Genomic DNA, 17,371 nt, shown 5'->3' on the forward strand with positions numbered 1-17,371 from the left:
TAAAAGTTTAAAAATAAATTCTCATACAAATATATGGTGAGCCCATGTCAAAGATTTATTTAACTCATTAATTAGAGAACCAACAGAGTGGTAAACTGGTTCAAAGAAGAATTTGAGAGACCAAAGCACATATAATCAATGAAAGAAGGAATGCCGAAAGAAGACAGCATAGTCAGATATGAATCTGGTTAATGTTCTACAGAGAAATAAAGCTATAACCTATGGAGCTATTTTTTTCTACCAAACAGAATTCATTTGCAATTCTATAGAACAAAAGAAATCATTTGTTGCTTGCCAATTTTATACATGTAACACCCAACATTATAGAAGCTGGGCTGGAAGCAATGGTAAATAGTGAGACAAACAAAAGTTGCGTTTCTCTAGAGCATCAGATGACCTCAAAGCAGGCTTTTTCCCATAATGCTCTGGGATGACTTTGAAAAGGGATGCAGTAATCTTCTTTGCTAATTTCAAGGTTCAGATGATAATTTGGCTAAAAGAAAAAGGTTCTGGCCAGATTTGGAGAATCTGGTGGAGGACTTGGACTTGATTCTGCACAAATTTTAGCAGAAGTGATATAATCTGTACCAGGATATGGGAAGACTATGGGAAGGACCCAATGGAGAGGAGAGATATTGGAGAAAGAAAGCCTAGTGAGAAGGCCATGGTAATGGTTCAGGTGAGATGATGAAGTGGCAGTGGGTTTAGAAAGGAGGGGGCTGATATGAAAGACCATGTGAAGATGAATTGATTCCTGGGGCCAGTGAGGGAGGGAGTTCAGTTCCACAAATGTTTGTTGGGCATCTACTCTGTGTCACCTGTGATAAACACCAGCAGTTCAAAAAAGAGCAAGATATTACTATTGTCCCCCAGGAGCATACAGACACGAAAGATTCTGTGTGGAAAGGCAAATGGTACAGGATGAATGGGGTCAAGGTCAGATCAGGGAACATTCCCAGAGAGGGTCTTTAAGGACTAATAGGCATTACCTGGCAAAAAAAAAGGAGGCTGGAAGAAGATACTCAAGCCTTGACTGCACATTGGAATCACCTGGCTGCCTTACACAACTCCGGAGCCCACCTCCCACCCCCAGAGATTCTGATCTGATAGGCCTGGGTGTGACATGGTCTCAGGGAACTTTGAAATCTCCCCAGGTGATTCTAATGTGCAGTCAAAATAGAGAACCCTTGAGATGGAAGAATCGACAGGAGCACAGACAAGGAGGAATTAAGCAGCCTGGAACGTGCTGGGGAAAGAAGTGTAGTACTACTTCAAAACTACTATAGTGAATGTGGGGGAAGTTGGGAAGAGAGGCTGGGCTGGCTGGAGCCAGTGGCTGCCATGGAGAGCCTTTTCCTGTGAATACAGGAACACACATCATGCTACACATGTTCTACTCTGGGAGACCAGGGGATGCAGTACCATTAGGACCTGAAATAAGGACAGAGAATTTGGGAAAATATTCTGGTCCCAGCTCTACCTTGAAATTGCCATGGGACCTCAGTTTCCTTATATGTAAAGTGAAGGTTGAACTAGATGGCATCTATGTTCCCTTCAGTTCAAGAACTGCAAAATTCTACATTTCTGCATCAATTTGATACACTGATGTTGGATTGAGTTGTACTTGAGACATCCACGGTCAGAAACTTAGGGAATATCAACTTAAGTAGAATGATGCTGTTTTTTCTTTTAATTAAAAAATTACTACACATTCATAGTAAAAAAGCAAAAATTAAAACTGTAGAGAAGAGTATAAAGCAAAAATTTCTCTTCTAGCATCCTGTGTCTCATTTCCCAGAGCCTCCTAGGATGGCTTCTTGGGTATATATCTCAACACTTTTTCTCTACATATATAAGCATATATGTATGCATATTTAACATTGTACACCAATGGGACCATAGTGTGCAGATTGTTCTGTAATTCGTGTTTTTCACATTACAGTATATTTTGGCATCTCTCCACGTCTGTGTATTTAGAACTACCTCGTTCTTACTGCCGGTTGCATGGTCCTCCATGATATGACACTGTAATTTCCCTAACCTATGATAGACATTTAGGTTGTGGTAGTAGCTCATTGTGTTATAGTATATTTAACTTTCTACTATATACATTTGTGTAATGGTGTAAGTACTGTTTATTCATGGGACAAATTCTTAGACACAGAATTGCTAGGTCCGTGCTTAAGTACACTGAAAATTTTGATAGGCATTACCAAATTGTCCTCCAAAATTCTTGTACTAATTTTTATGCCCAACTACAAAAAGCCTGAGTGTGCTTTTTCCTCATTGCCTTTTAAAGACTGTATATTTTCAAAGTTTTAAGTTATTTATTTTTGGAGATAAAAAATGATATCTCATTGTTTTAATCTGCATTTATTTAATAGGAGAGAAGTTGATTGTCTTTTCATATATTTATATATTCATATATTTATCGGTTGTTTTTGCTTTTTGTTTTATTCTTATAATTATTTGGAATGCTGTCTTTATCATATACAAAATTTCCACATACGTTTGGATTTGTTTCTGGATTTGTTATTCAGTTCCAATCAACTGCCTTTTCAAGCATTAATATTATACTGTTTTAATGACTAGCTTTGTAATACATTTTAATATTTGGTAAGACAAAGTCATCCTCAACTACCCTTCCTATTTAGAATTTTTCTCATATGTTTATTTTTACAGATGAATTTTAATATTACTTTTTCAAACAAAAAAATTGTATTGGAATTTTTAAAAATTGGAGTTGAATTGAGTTACTAGATAAATCAGAGCTGACATCCTCATAATGCGTCTTTTTATTTAAGAGCAAGGTTTGTCTTACTTATTCAAATAGTTTTTTTATTTAATAGAGTTTTCAAGTTTTCTTCATATAGGTCTTGCATATTTCTTAAGTTCATTGTTAGATATTCCATATTCATTTCTGCGGTTGGACAAAGGATTTTTTTCTTCCACCCTATTTTGCCTCTTGTTTGCATATTGGGAAGTGATTGATTTTTGTATATTCTGGGAGAACTATGAGGAGGGGCATGCAGAGGAACAGAAGGAGAGATGTGGGGGAAACAATCAGGAGACTGCCTTGGAAGGCAGGGGAGCTTGCATTTCAAGGAGGACTTTGACTTTATCAAATGATGTCAAGGTCAAGTAGGAGGGAATGGGGCCTCTCCTAGGAGCTGGCTGAGAGAGTGATGCAGCAAAGATGAGAGTAGTTAGGGATCATGCAGGAAAGAAGGACCCCACTCCTTCTTGGCTTTTGTGTACTATTTATTGCTGCAGAGAGCCCTCTGCATGTGAAAGAAAAATCCAGAAGCTTGGATGCATAGATGGGGGGTGTGTGTGTGTGTGTGTGCGCGCGTATAGCTGGACAAGAAGCACGGGTGCCAGTCTCAGAATCTGTGGGCTCACATGGGAGCCAATTATCGATGGTTTCATTTACAGTGAACGTGCTGCAAACCCTAAACAGGCATGCAAAGCAAACGAGAGAAAGTTTGTTTTCTCCGATGCTATAGAATGGAGTAAACTAGAACACTGATTTGCTTTTCCTGGGAAGTGAGAGCAGTAGACGAATAGCAAGACATTGTTTTTTTTTTTTTTAAACTTGTTTCAAGTGAAAATTTGTCCAAATGGTACCATAGTTCCCCAAATGGCCATAAATTCCTGACTTGGCTGGAGTCTTGCCTCCCCTTTCCTGCCCAGGTTTAGCAGCCTTGCCTACAGCCATAAAGGTTCTTTTGGCACAGCAGGGGGCAGGAAGAAGAGCTGCACGATTGGCTTATGGCAAGCTTTCTCCCTGTTGCTTTCTGTTTGTCCTGCCTCTGCATTAGTCATCCAGGGAGTTTCGTTGGCTGCAATGTTAGAATAGGGTAAAGATCTATAAATATCATTCCGCTGATGAAAATATCCTCCCAGTAACTGGAACCTGAGGGCAAGCCAATGAATTGCCAAGAAAGCTGACTTATCCAGTTGCAGGGCCTGAGGTGTCCAGCTTTGAATAAAGGAGGGGTATGAATATGGATGCTGACGGTCAATCCTTGGTGCTTATCCTTGACTGTAGAATAAGGATGGAATGTATTCATGATTTGGAGGAAAGGCTCTTTGACAGAATGAAATTGACTCTTAAATTCTAGCGAAGCATTTCTCAGGTTGCCAGATGAAATACAGAACACCCAGTTAAATCTGAATTTCGGGTAGACAATGAATAAAAATTATTCATACTTTTATTTGCTAACTCTGGCAACACTGAAAAGTTAGCCTTGGTAAGATAGAGATGTCCATATACTATGAGAAACACATGAGCAAGCTCAGCTGGACTTCATTGGGTTATCCTGTGGACTGGAGGCTCTTTGGAAAGAAGTATTAGGGCTAGCTATCCTACACATCTCCTGGATTCCGATTTCTACTCATTCTCTGTGTACTGAGCCTCTCCCATCCATCTTGTCCATTCCATTCCATCACCACCAAGGGGGTTCCAACTATTAGCAGCTTTAACCCAAAATGTTCGTGCGCTCAGTGATCTACTCTAGGGAATGTCTTCCCTTTGCAGTAACTTCCTATTGATCTCTCTGCTTGGCTTCTTCCTCTCAACACTCTCTTCCTACCACACCCTGAGCACGATCATCTGAAAAATGATTCCCAACTCTGTTTCATCATGTGCTATGGTCGTGTGCTGCCGCTCAAACCCGCCCACCTGTAGACCTTGAACCGCATCTGTATGTGGCCTGGGATTTTCAGCCATGTAATTTTCTCTAGCTCAGTCACATCTGTGAGTCTTGTTCCCTGAGTTCTCGGGAGCTGATCTTTCATACCCTTTCACAGCTCCTCACTCAAGAGAGACTTGCTGGTTGATAGGTTCTGGTGACTCCTATCAGAGTTAGCCAAATTTATCAAGTGGGGAAATTGTTTTAAGCCCAAGGTTCTTGAGCAGGAGAAGTTCAGAGAGGCCAGAAGACGCCAAATCCTGCTTTCACTTATGTGAGCCCCTCTCTTACTGTTGTTCCTAGTTTGGGGGCTAAAAAGGTAGAGATCTCTGTGTTTGAGCTCCCAATTAAGGCAGTTTGGTTGGCAGATGTTCCTTTAAACTCTAAAACCAGTTTAGGCAGAGAGGGACTCAATAAATGTTGGTGATGGAGGTGAATCGAGAAGTGAACTCTTCAAGTCACGGAATTCTAGATTTCTAGGTTGAAATCTGCGATATATTTCTCTGTCTACAGATCTTGTTCAACAGAATAATCTTCCTGGCTTCTCTGTTCAAGAATATTATAAAGCCTTGGTGGAAGTGAGGGAGAAAGGTTGGAATCAAGAATAGTAACGCTGTTAATAAAAATAGCGGAAAGCTATAGTCACAACAATAATGATAACGACGTAAAGTGCCCCCTGTGGTTCTGGTGATGTATACACGTTTTTCTTTAATTCATACAACATCACCAGTTGGTGTTTTGTTACCATTTCACAGATGAGAAAACTGAGGTCCAGAATGGTTAAACTGTTTGCCCATGGATTAAAAACTAGTTAAGAACTGGAGCCAGAATTTGAATAAATGTCCATCTGACTGAAGTCCTAGGTTTACTCAATATATCACATCACATCCCTCTTCTCGTCACTTGTTGGGAACTTTTTGCTTTGTGATGATAGACTCAAGGGTCTGTTGAAGGGAAATGTGAGGGCTGAATGGTAGCCTGGCACCTCCTCCATTCGGAGGATCATCTGACTGCCATGACCAAGAGGAATAAGGCAACTGGGCCCAGCTCCTAGGGGTCTGGAATGTGATGTGGGTCCCTGGGCAGGCTTTTCTGAAACCAGACCCTGCCTTGACCCTGGTTAATTACTCTGTAGTTATTCACACAACTGAATTCCTGCTGTCAGTGGGTCCTGTGATGCACGTCAGGGCTGCCAACGAACACGGAGCAGCGCTAATCCTGGTGAGCTTGCCCTGGGGCTGGGCAGGACGTCCTATCGAATGATTATCATGTGATGAAGCCTCACTGCTCCGCGGCCTGTCCTGGCTTTCCGGCTGCAGTGTTAACAGACTTTTCTTCTGGGGCATCCGGGAGCTGGAAATCACTCACACGGATCACACGTGCAGTGCTGCCAGCCCCGCAGCTTTACTCAGCTGAAGGCCTCCCTCACTCTGGCTTGATAGTGATCGAGCTCTCCCAGTTGGAGCTTGTTACCTGGGAGCTGTCCAGATCCGATGATGAAAACTGGCTAGGGTGTAGTCGTTTCGGTCAATTACCGGCAGCCCATTAAATGAGGGCTGGCAAACCTGGGAGCCACTGAGTGCCATTTCCAAGGCACTTTGGGTGCATTGTTTTCCCAGCCTCTCTTCTCTCAGCCTGCCTTGGCTCCATTCTTTTCTCTCATGTTGAAACTCATGGGAATATGAAAGGAGGTGGAACCCATGGGTTTCTGATTCCAAGTGTAGTGACTCATGGTTGGTGGGATGTGATGGGATGGTCTGTGCTCAGAAGGTGGGCTGAGCTGCCTTCACCTCTTGGAAAGAATGTCGACTTTGTTGAGGGCCAGTGAACTGAATCGCCAGAGAGGTCAGAGTGTGACCAGAAACTGAGTGCCTGCAGAGTTCCTCTGGGCCTTCCCAACACAGGGAGAAAGGAAGCTGCTTTCCACAGGAGAGCTGCAGCTAGGCCTTCCTAGGCAGTTACTAGAGGCTCTCTGGCTAGTCCACCTCAAATTAGCTTGTGCTCATCATTTTAGGGTAGGCTTCATTCTTGGCTTTCTTTCTGGGGAATTCCAGGTTTGCATCACTGGAATTTCTCTGGTCTGCTAGGTAGGGCCCATTTCTTCCTAAAGGCTAGGATCTTCCTCACTAATACTTTAGACCAGGAGTTTAAAAGATGTGATCTCTAGACCAGCAGCATCAACATCATCTGGAAATGCGCTAGAAATGCAAATGATCAGGCCCCATGGTAGATCTGTGGAACTGGAAACAGGGGATGGGGACTGCCAGTCTGTTTTGGCAAGGACTTTCAGGTAATGAAGAGGCATGCTCAAATTTGAGATTTACTTCTTTAGACCTGTGTTACTCAAAGTGTCGTCTGTGGACCACAGCATCAGCATCTCCTGGGAGATCACTAGAAATGCAGGCTCTCAGGCCTGCCTCTCAGAGCTGCTAATCAGAATCTGCATTTTAGCAAGGTCCCCAAGTGATTTGATTGCACTTTAAAGCTTGGGAAGCGCTACTTTAGAGCGATGGTTCTCAACCTTGGCTGCACATCGGGCTCGCTTAATGCCCAGGCCCCACCCCAGACCAATTAAATCAGAATTTCTTGGGGTGATGCCCAGGCGTTGGTGTTTATTAAAAGTTTCCCTAGTGATTCTAATATCTAGTCAAGGTTGAGAGCAATTGCTTTGGACCACCACAGGCTCCAGAATCACAGGGAGCTGGGTCTGTTAAAAAACAAAACAAACAAAAAAACCCAGCCAACTATGCAACCACCAGAACAAAATCAGTGATGTAGAGCAGAGCTTCCCAACAATGTGAAGAGATACAGTGTTGCATCGTGGATGTGCTGGGTAGATGTGGAATCTTTCATCCCATCAGGCCTTGGGGGTAGCAGGACGGGAACTGGGTTGCCATGAGCAACCATTTACCCTGGTGGCTATTAAAAATATCATTTTCTGTGTATGCTGTGACAGGGAAAAGGTTGGGAAACATGCTGTAGACCCAACTAAGTCTATCATTACTGTGTTACTGTGCTGACTGTGGTGCTTGGGTGTGGCAGGGGTTGTGAGAGGGAGATGCTGAAAATCACTAACTCTGGGACTGAGAGGGCAGGAACACACTTTCAGATATTTGATGACTTCGGTAATCCAAATCCAGACAAATACTTTCTAGACCGTCATTGCCACCTGGTATTTATTTAGCCTTCTTGCTATTCAGAGGTTTCCTAGCTGTTATCTGATTATTTCTTACAATAGGCATGGATTATTTTCCCCTCTTTGGCGATGAGGAAATTGAGGCCCAGCAAGCTTGGGACTCCCTTAAGGTCAGGTAAGAAGGGACGTCAAGGAGCAAAGAGTGTTGCTCTGATGCCCATTGGAAAGGTCTAGAGATGTCGCCTCCCACTTCACAATGGCAAAAGCTATCTCTGGGGTGGAGGCGGGGTGAGAGAGGACTCGGCCTCCTGCTTTCAGGCGGGGACTCAGTGTTCCTGTGGCTGCCCTCAGTCCTGAGGTCACTGCCTGGAGACTGGGGCTTCCTGGGAGTATCCCAGGAAAGCTCTGAAAGAGGAACTGTTTAGCTAATTGCGAAGCTTGACTGTTGTTTGGCTAGCTTGTGTGTGTTAACACTTCCCTCTCTCCCTCAAGTTTTCATCTTGGTGCTGGATGAACATATTGTAATTATGCTAATCATGCTGGCTGGGCAGCCTGAGGCAGAGAGGGAGGGGCTCCTCTCCCTAATTGTTTCCCTCTCCCGGAGCAGTTGGTTGTCTGACTGAGTCCCCAGACAGGCAAAGGGAAGGCTGCAGGGCAGGCGGGCTGGGGAGGAGGCCTGGGTAGTGCTTCCTGTCCTGGGGCTGTGGATCCACTTGGTTTGCAGAGAGGGAGGGGTCAGGAATAGCTGCCAAGAATGGGTTGACTGGGCGAAGGGGCTTTCTGCTGGATTCAGTGGGGACCGGATTCAGGACTGGTCCTTGCGAGATTGTGAAGGAGGCAAACTGATCTTTGTTGTCCTTCATCTTCTCTTTGGTGATGGCGGCTCTCCCTCTTTCTCTTCCTCCCCTCCCTCCTTCCCCTCTTTCTCTCCCCTTCTCCACCTCTTTCCCTCCCTCTCCTCCTTCTCCTCCCATTCTCCTCTTCCCACTTCTTTTTGCCTTGCCTGAACCTCCAGGCACAGTGTTCCTGCTGGTTTGGAATTTGGAGGCATGCAAATTTATGATGCAGACATAATTATAGACATGGTTATAGATACAGATACAGATATAGATATTGACACAGACATAGACAGAAACATCCTCACACCTAGGAGACTTAATGACCATTTGACTAGTAAACACAGCTTGTTAGAAAGCATAGTGAATGAACCGAAGGCCGTGAATGAGAGAGATATTTTCAAAGTGACCTGTACAGTATTCTTTATATGATGTAGGTTATATAAAGGAAATTATTCACAATTGGCATCAAAATTCATCTCTTCAGGAAAGAACTGACTTTGTTTCATGGAATAATGTGGTGAGTCATTTATATTTCACCAGAAATAGTGGTGAAAAGATAGGTCTCAGGGAAGTTTCTGGAAAGAGAGGGCAAAAACAAAAGGAGTGCTTAAGAAAATGGTAGAATTTATCGTCTCGGGGGCAAAGGGAAAGTGAAGAAGGCAGAGGAGTAGAGGAACAACAGAATAGAGAGTCTGACGGAGGTTTAAACACAGGATTGATAATGTACACTGGGTTTATTATGAAGTTGTTTGCACTCACTTTTTCTAACGCCATCCATCTTCATGAACTCTTCAGTAAAGTATGCTTCCCAAGGACTTTTGTGAGTGTGGCTCTGTGTGTCATGTATGCATGTATCCATCCAGGGAAAGGAGCTGAGTCCCACATCGGAGTTGATGCAGACTGAAAAGGAGCACTTAACAAGGCTGACCTTCAGATGGTCAGCCTCTGGGCACCCATGTGGACTTTCAGAGGATGGGTAATGCTGGTCCAAGCCTACTGTAAGCAGATTTTTTAGGGCAGCATACATCAGTCATCATTCTGGGTTGCACTGAAGTAACAGCTGAGAAGGCAGACCGTGACTCTAGACTGTCTCTGGTTAGAGCTGTGAAATGGAATTTTCCACTTACATTTAGTTTTGTATATTTCCACTGGTAGTCTCACATCCAGCTGTCAGGAAGACCACGGAAGGTGCTCTCCTTTCTTCTTTTTCTTCTTCCCTTTGGCATTATGCAGGTCTTTATAGCTGCAAAGGACTCCAGGGAAGTGCTAAACTCTGTGTAACTTGCTGATGGGTTTCACGTAGCACCATGATTCTTTGTTCAGTGTTGGTTGTGAAACTCGTGATTCAATACCACATTTCCTAGTGTCAACTTGGCTGGTTTATGATACTGTGAACCAAGTATAGAAGGAAGATCCTTAGTTCAATTTATGTTGTCCATCAGTCAAGGGCCAGCGGGGTCTTCAGCACTATGCTAGGTTTTAGAGGGGTGGGGAATGCACAAGACAGAAAACACAATCCCTGCCCACAGGGAAGCACATTTTTGGGGTGTGTCTCATCTCTTATCCTTCTGTCTCTCTCTGTGTTTTTCTTTCCTTGAATTTTCCGTCTTTTCTCCTGTCTCTTGTCTTTTTCTCCTGTTTCTGTTTCCATAAGATCTGTCTTCACTAACATTTTCTTTTTTTTTTTTTTTTTTTTTTGGAGGAAGATTAGCCCTCAGCTAACTACTGCCAGTCCTCCTCTTTTTGCTGAGGAAGCCTGGCTCTGAGCTAACATCCGTGCCCATCTTCCTCTAGTTTATACGTGGGACGCCTACCACAGCATGGCTGCCAAGCAGTGCCATGTCCGCACCCGGGATCCGAACCAGCGAACCCCGGGCCGCCGAGAAGCGGAACGTGCGAACTTAACCGCTGCGCCACCGGGCCGGCCCCTTCACTAACATTTTCTACAACTAAGTATTTCTGCCTTTTCCCCTTCACTTCTGTGCCTTTATCATTGTTCTTTTTTTTTTTTTTTATCATCTGCTTATAGATTATCAAAGCAGGAAAACAAACAGGCAAACAACAAAACGCCTCTTCAAAGCCTGACTCCTGAACAGTCACCAGTGAGTTCAGCAGAATGTCCCTGTCCTCATCCTATATCGTGTGCCCAGGAATTATAACTCAAAGGTCCATTATCTGAGAGATCTTCCTAACAGTGGGTGTTCTGACCGACTAAGCAATATGAGCTTTTCCCATAACCATTCACAAGAGGCTAAATGAAAGGCAGAATGTCAATCCTAAATCAGAATTACCCTGGATTCTTAGCATTTTAAACCAGATTGCTAATACCCAGTGATTTTATTAGAGGATCTCTTTTGGGTGTGGACTATTTTTCCATTTGAAATGCTATTAAAAGGGGAAAATGAAAAGCTCATTCCTCTGAAAAAGAATTTTGGCGGGCAGATAGTATGATTCTGGAACAGATGGTTTAAATATTATTTACGTGTTATTTGAAGTCGCAACATGGGCTTGTGCATCTTTCTGCAACATTAAATAGCTATTCAACTTGCTATTTGTATCAAGATTAGAGCAATTTAATTGGAAAAAGAGAAAACCTAGGGTGAGTTGTTATCCCTGGGAAAAGAGAAGGCTGCCACTATTTGTGTGGTGACTGTGCAGCTGATGGGAAAGGGAATAATCAGAGCCTTTTCTCCACTGGGGCAGGCAGCCTGAAGGGGCAACCCAGGCTAGAAAACCACTCTCCCTGAAAATGTGGCTATTGACCTGTTCAAATGGTCTCTTTCATTTGTTGCTTCAGATATAATTATTGACTCTAGTAAGGACCACACTTGTTTACCATGTCCCATAGCCAACAACCTTCTCACTTTAAGGGTGAGACAGGGAGGTAATTAAATGGAAAATCAATGATAATACAAAACATCATATAATAAAGATAAAACTCATTCTACTTTCTAATCATTTTTTTAAGAGAAAGTACATGAATGCATTTACCTGCGAAAGCATGAGGAAAAGTCCCGCTGTGTTGAATCACTTCTTGACACATTTTAGCCAACAATAAAGTTGGATACCTAATGTGAAATTCATATGGGAAAAAGGGGATGGCTCAAAGATGTACAAGTCAGGATAGGTTAGGTTATGCTGTAGTAACAAACAATCCCTAAGTCTCAGTAGTTTAACATACAAAAGCTTGTTTCTTCCTTATGCAAATATGACCAGTGGGTCTTTTAGCTCTCCAGGAAGCTCCTTTTTCAAGGGATCTAGATTGCTTGCATCTGTTGCTTTGCCATTTGGAACATGTCTTTGTTACTAAAGCATGGGAAGAACTTTGCATACTGGCTTTAAATGCTTCATCCTAGAAGTGACATACGTTATTTCTCCTTGCAATTTCTTGGCCATAATTAGTCACAGTGCCCCTCCTAAATGAAACTGATCTGAGAAATGGAGAGAGGGAAAACATAGCTCGTGAATGCTAAATGTTTCTGCCACAAAGCATAAATGGGACCAATGTTATGTTATAAGGGTCTCATTTTGCTAAGTACCAATATTTATATGGTAGGAGTGTTTCAGAGAAGCTCACAGAGGGCTAGACTGTTCCGAGGGGCAATGGTCAGGGACCTCTCAAAGCAGAAGAGCTGGAGTCAGCTCCAATCTTGCTCAGACTGCTGGGATTAAGTATATAGGATTGTGGGAGATCTCCAGAGAGGTCTCAGGCAGAGGGTCTGGTTGTCCTAATAGGGGACCATGCTATACAGGGAGGGACATGACCTGGAGGGGTCTGGTGTCCGCCACTTCAAGTCTTTAGTTTTGGGAGGGCCCTTTCTGAGGCTGCCTAATGCCCTGTAGACACCAACCATTCCTGCGTAGTCCTCCCAGATGCTGAACTATCTGAAGGTAGGGACTAGATCTTAACTAGTTGTGACTGCAGCAGTGTGTAACATGATGACTTACCCAGACAATACTAACAGGTTACTAGCTGAATAAACCGGCCAGCCAGTGTAGGTCAATAAATATTGCTTCTGTGGTATAAACTAGTGCTTCTCCAACTTTGTGGTGCTTACAAATGGCCTGGAGATCTGGTAAAAATGCAGATTCTGATTCGGTAATTCTGGGGTGGGGCTCTGCATATCTACCAAGATTTCACACTCCACATGAGGGTATTAACTGAGGATTCCAACTGGGTGTGTTAATCCACTGAGGCTCAGTTGTCTGAATAAAGGTTTTACTTGGAAGCCTCACTTTGGGAGGCAATAATCTCAATCTGGTTATTCCTATTGCCCAGGCGGCCTGATAGGAATCACGCCTGGGCCTTAAGAGACAAGAAGCCTCCTGGGGCTGAGCTCTTTGTGAATATATGAATTCTCAATACACCTGGTTTTGTTTTCCCCTCTTAAGGAATCTGACAGGCAGTTAATAGCCCATGAAAAAGCCGTATCCAAACTGTACTTTGAAGGCATCAGAAAGTCCTGCTTTTGAATGATTTCCTTCCCATTGCAACTCCCAAATCCGGTCCAGCAAGAGGCCTGACGTTGAGTGGCTCCTCAAGCATTCAGATGTGTCTGAGCAAACACAAGAGGCAATCAAATTACCTGAACACCGGCCACTTCAGAGTGCTCACTTGAGATGACAGTTTCAGCTTCAAAAGAGGTATGCAAACCGGAATAATGAAATGTTCCATTTTATTAAGTTCCTGGCCAGAGGGAGGGATTGTATTAGAAGAGAGAAAAGGTGGAGAGTTTTAAGTTTGATTTCTGTGACGCTGATAAGCAGTAATTTTTGCAGAGGGGGGAAAAGGAATCCACTGCAATAAAACTATTTTCATAATACCATGGGAATGAGTTATTGCTCTGAGGAAGGCATGGCTCCTAATGGCCGCCCGAGCTTCCATCTCCATCTTTCATGGGTCAGTCCGACGTTTTTATGGTGCTGACACAAGAGAGAGCATTTATGTTGCTTCCATTCTCCATCTGTCAACAGTTAGGAGAGAGCGCCACTACCTTAGGTTCACTTTTGATCCGATTCCTGTGTCAGCTCCGCACGGGACTGCTGGGTACGCGTGGGAGCGGGGTGGCTCCAGAGGCCAGTTGCACCACGTTTTCAGACCATTAATGGTTAGAAGGACCGAGAGTAAATCGTTTTTGCATGAATCAGAGGAAAGTGCCATTTCCTCTCCTTTATGGTTCATCAGAACCTTGGTCACACTGCATTGGCTTTGCTTTCCCTGGGCCTCCCAGAACTTGGTCCAAGTTCCATTTCCAGAAAGTAGGACTCTGTCTCTCACTGGACCTCGAATATGACTGGTCCTGGAACAGAAACCCAGAGAGCTGGTTAAATGCACGAATGAGGAAAAAACACTTATTTTATGTGTGTGCCTACCAATGGTGTCCGTATGACTTGCACTGTAATACACTTACTTTTCCTATCACTTCAACCCTCGCAAAGTCTTTTGGAACCAAGAAAACTGTAGAGATGAAAAATCTTGGTATGAGGATGACTTGATGTAAGTGAATGGAAGAACTTTGACTCTTCCCATCCTCCTGATGAGTTCTATTGATTTTTGTTACAATTGGTCTTGGTGAACGATTATCAATGAGAAAATATAATTTCTTAAAGATAATTTCTGTTCTACATAGAATCACTTACAAAGAGGCCATATAAATAGCCCTAGGTCAGAGGTGGGTGAATTAACTCAAGGCCAAGTGTAGGTGCAAACTTTGTCAGGGATGTTTCTAAGAGGGCAGGGGTTTATGGGGCATCCAAGGGGGAGTTTTAGTTTGTTTGGTTGTACTCTAGTTTCTTAATTCCTGTTATTGTGTTTTATCTTTTTCCTCTTAAGAAGGCCAGATGAGACAGATCCAAGAGAACTTTGAGCTTTGTTAATTATCGTGGGTGTCTTCTGGGCTCAGAGTCCTGGATGGCTTAGCTGGGAGCTTCATCTATTATGGAAGGAAGCTTGGAAGGAGTGAGCTGGACTCTTTTTGTTTAACAGAGTAGTGGTGATGGATATAATTTATTTATCACTTTTATGTACCCTTGTCTGCTTTACTTACACTATTTCTAATCGTGACAACAATCTTGCAAAAGAGGTGTCTTACTCTTGTTTTTCAGATGGAGGCACTGAGGCTCAGAGAGGTTACATAACTTGCTCAGGATTTATGGCTGGTAGGTAATAACTGGGACTCTAACCCCATCCTGTGACCCTTCCCCCAAACTTATGATATTTCTACTGTGTTATATGATAAATCGCCTTAGTTTGCGAGGAATCAGCATCTAAACTTCCGCTTGCAAGGGGAAAAGATTTTCTGAAAGAAATAGCAGCAACTCAAGAACGTGTTAAGAATGCATGTCTCAGCATTTACTTGTCAGCATTTATTAGGCACCTATATTGTGTAGGTTCTGCTCCCGATTGTGTCAGAGGCATGAGGAACGGGTGAGGACTGGTTACCATTGTTTCTGGGACCCATGAACCCAGAAGTGACTTCTCCTTCCTATTAATATCTTGATACTTAACTATCTGAGCCACCCCATTAGCACGCGCTAACAGATTTTGTTAGTCACCTAAGCTTTGAGATCAGAGATGGCGTTTTCTTTATATTTTCCTGGGGTGAGATTCCTGGCATTGTACATGGCAGGTACTTGATGTATGTTTGATTGATCGACTGACTGTCACAGCATCTGCTTAGATCTGCTTATACTTTAAAAGGCAGCGTATTTTGAGAATGAGACAGGATAGATAGCTGCAAATGCATGCACTGAAACTTTGCAGAAAGCACCATCTGAGACAGCTGCAAAAAACAGTCCACAAGCCAGTGGAGAAAATTCCAGCATAAGAGAAAGGAGTCTGGGTACAAATGCAAACTGCACCTACAATGGATTGAAGCCTGATCGTGGAGCACAGCCCTATCTCTGACAGTGCCTGAGTGCCTCTCGGAGCTTCTTTCTCCTAAGGATCTCATTCGGCTTTAGTTTAGGATGGTAATAACTTAAACTCCAACACTGGGATGGCCATTGATCAATGAAATGAGCTGGCAGTTTCCAGACAGATTGGTGAAATGAAATACCTCAAATTGACCAGCCCGAGAACATTTTTCACAGCCTATCCATCCCTTCTGAGCTATTCAGAGAGCAAAGTAAAAGAAATTAGAACTTTGAAATTGCTGCTTGTCCAGTGGCAACCTCTCTGGGACACTGAACAAGTTGCAATTTATCTAGTTTTCCCACTCAGAGAATTGGCAACAGCAGTTGCACCAACCACACTTAATGAGTATAGACGTGTTAGATGCTGTTCTAAGTCTCTTGATCTCATTTAATTTTCACAACAAATGGGCAAGGCAGCAATGGTTATCCTTATTTTACATATGAGGAAACGAAGGCTCAGAGAGGGAAGTAAGTTACCGAAAGTCACACAGCTTAGGAGGTGGCAAAAGAAGGACTGGAACCCTAGGTCTATTAGATCCAAAGCCAGTGCTCTTAAACGTTATGTAAATTGCCTTTTCCCTTTTCCAACATCTCTTTTTTTTTTTGGAGGAAGATTAGCCCTCAGCTAACTACTGCCAGTCCTCCTCTTTTTGCTGAGGAAGCCTGGCTCCGAGCCAACATCCGTGCCCATCTTCCTCTAGCTTATACGTGGGACGCCTACCACAGCATGGCTGTGTGGGTGCCTACCACAGCATGGCTGCCAAGCAATGCCATGTCCGCACCCGGGATCCGAACCAGCGAACCCCGGGCCGCCGAGAAGCGAGAAGCGGAACGTGTGAACTTAACCGCTGCGCCACCGGGCCGGCCTCTCCAACATCTCTTCTTAAAGAGAAATGCTCCTTTTCAAAGAGGAATTTGAAGACGATGGGTTAGTTCCTGATCAATTAAGTGGTGAGTCCTTGTGATTTGGGAGCTAGGAAATATAAAAATAACTTTTTTGCTATTTCTCAGTTTGGTAGCAATTTCAAATAAACTAACAGTTGGAAGTGTTTTGTAGAATTCCGTTCCTCTCTGAGGTCTGTTGTAGCAATGCCACTGGTAGGATTTAAATTCCTTCCAGAGGCTGGGCTGCCAAGGTTACCAGTCTGGATGGCCAGGAGAAGGGCAATAAAACAAGGAAGTCTGAAGGAGGAATGATGAGAATGGGAGGAGACAAAGACGAGTTCAATTCAACATATGTCAGTCACTTGAAGAACATCCAGGTGTAGATGTTGAGCTGGAGGATGGAAGAACATGACTGATGCTTTGAAGTGAAGTTGGGATGTGGCTAAATAAATATAAGGCTAGTTAAATGTGTCAGAATAAGTGAGCTCACTAAAGGCCCCAGTGTGGAGAGGGAAGGAGGAGATCAAGATAAGAATCTTGGGAGGAAAAGGAATGACCAAGGGAAAGTGAAGGTGCTCACAGCTGGGAGAGGAGGAGTTACGCAGGATAATTGTTAAAAGGGCCTACTGCATCCTTAGATGGTTAGAGCAGTGCCTCCCACAGGTGAACACGCGCACATGCTCGTGCGAACTCTGTCTCCCTCCTAGGTGTATGGTCCCCAGGAATGGGTATGCACGGGTACATACCCTTCTACATAGGAGAATATTCATGGTAGTGTTATTCTGAATAGCCACATGTACATCAGTTGTAGAATAGATAATAAATTGTAGCATATTCTTACAATTATAGTAGTACATAGAAATTAAAAAATGAACTGCCATGCACTCAACAACATGGATTAA

At 43.4% G+C, this 17,371-nt stretch overlaps 1 long non-coding RNA gene across 1 annotated transcript in view; it reads left to right on the forward strand.

Annotated features, from left to right (window-relative positions):
• Positions 1 to 13,067: 13,067 nt before the first annotated feature.
• The window catches only part of LOC139075740 (uncharacterized), a 29,780-nt gene continuing 25,476 nt past the window's right edge, over positions 13,068 to 17,371 (forward strand). The window contains exons 1-3 of the long non-coding RNA XR_011526489.1: positions 13,068 to 13,313; positions 14,775 to 14,828; positions 16,286 to 16,535. This is a non-coding gene — a long non-coding RNA (uncharacterized lncRNA). The remainder of the gene's footprint in view (positions 13,314 to 14,774; positions 14,829 to 16,285; positions 16,536 to 17,371) is intronic.

The sequence above is a fragment of the Equus przewalskii genome, chromosome 14 (genome assembly GCF_037783145.1).
Source record: "Equus przewalskii isolate Varuska chromosome 14, EquPr2, whole genome shotgun sequence".
NCBI classification, from domain to species: Eukaryota; Metazoa; Chordata; class Mammalia; order Perissodactyla; family Equidae; genus Equus; species Equus przewalskii.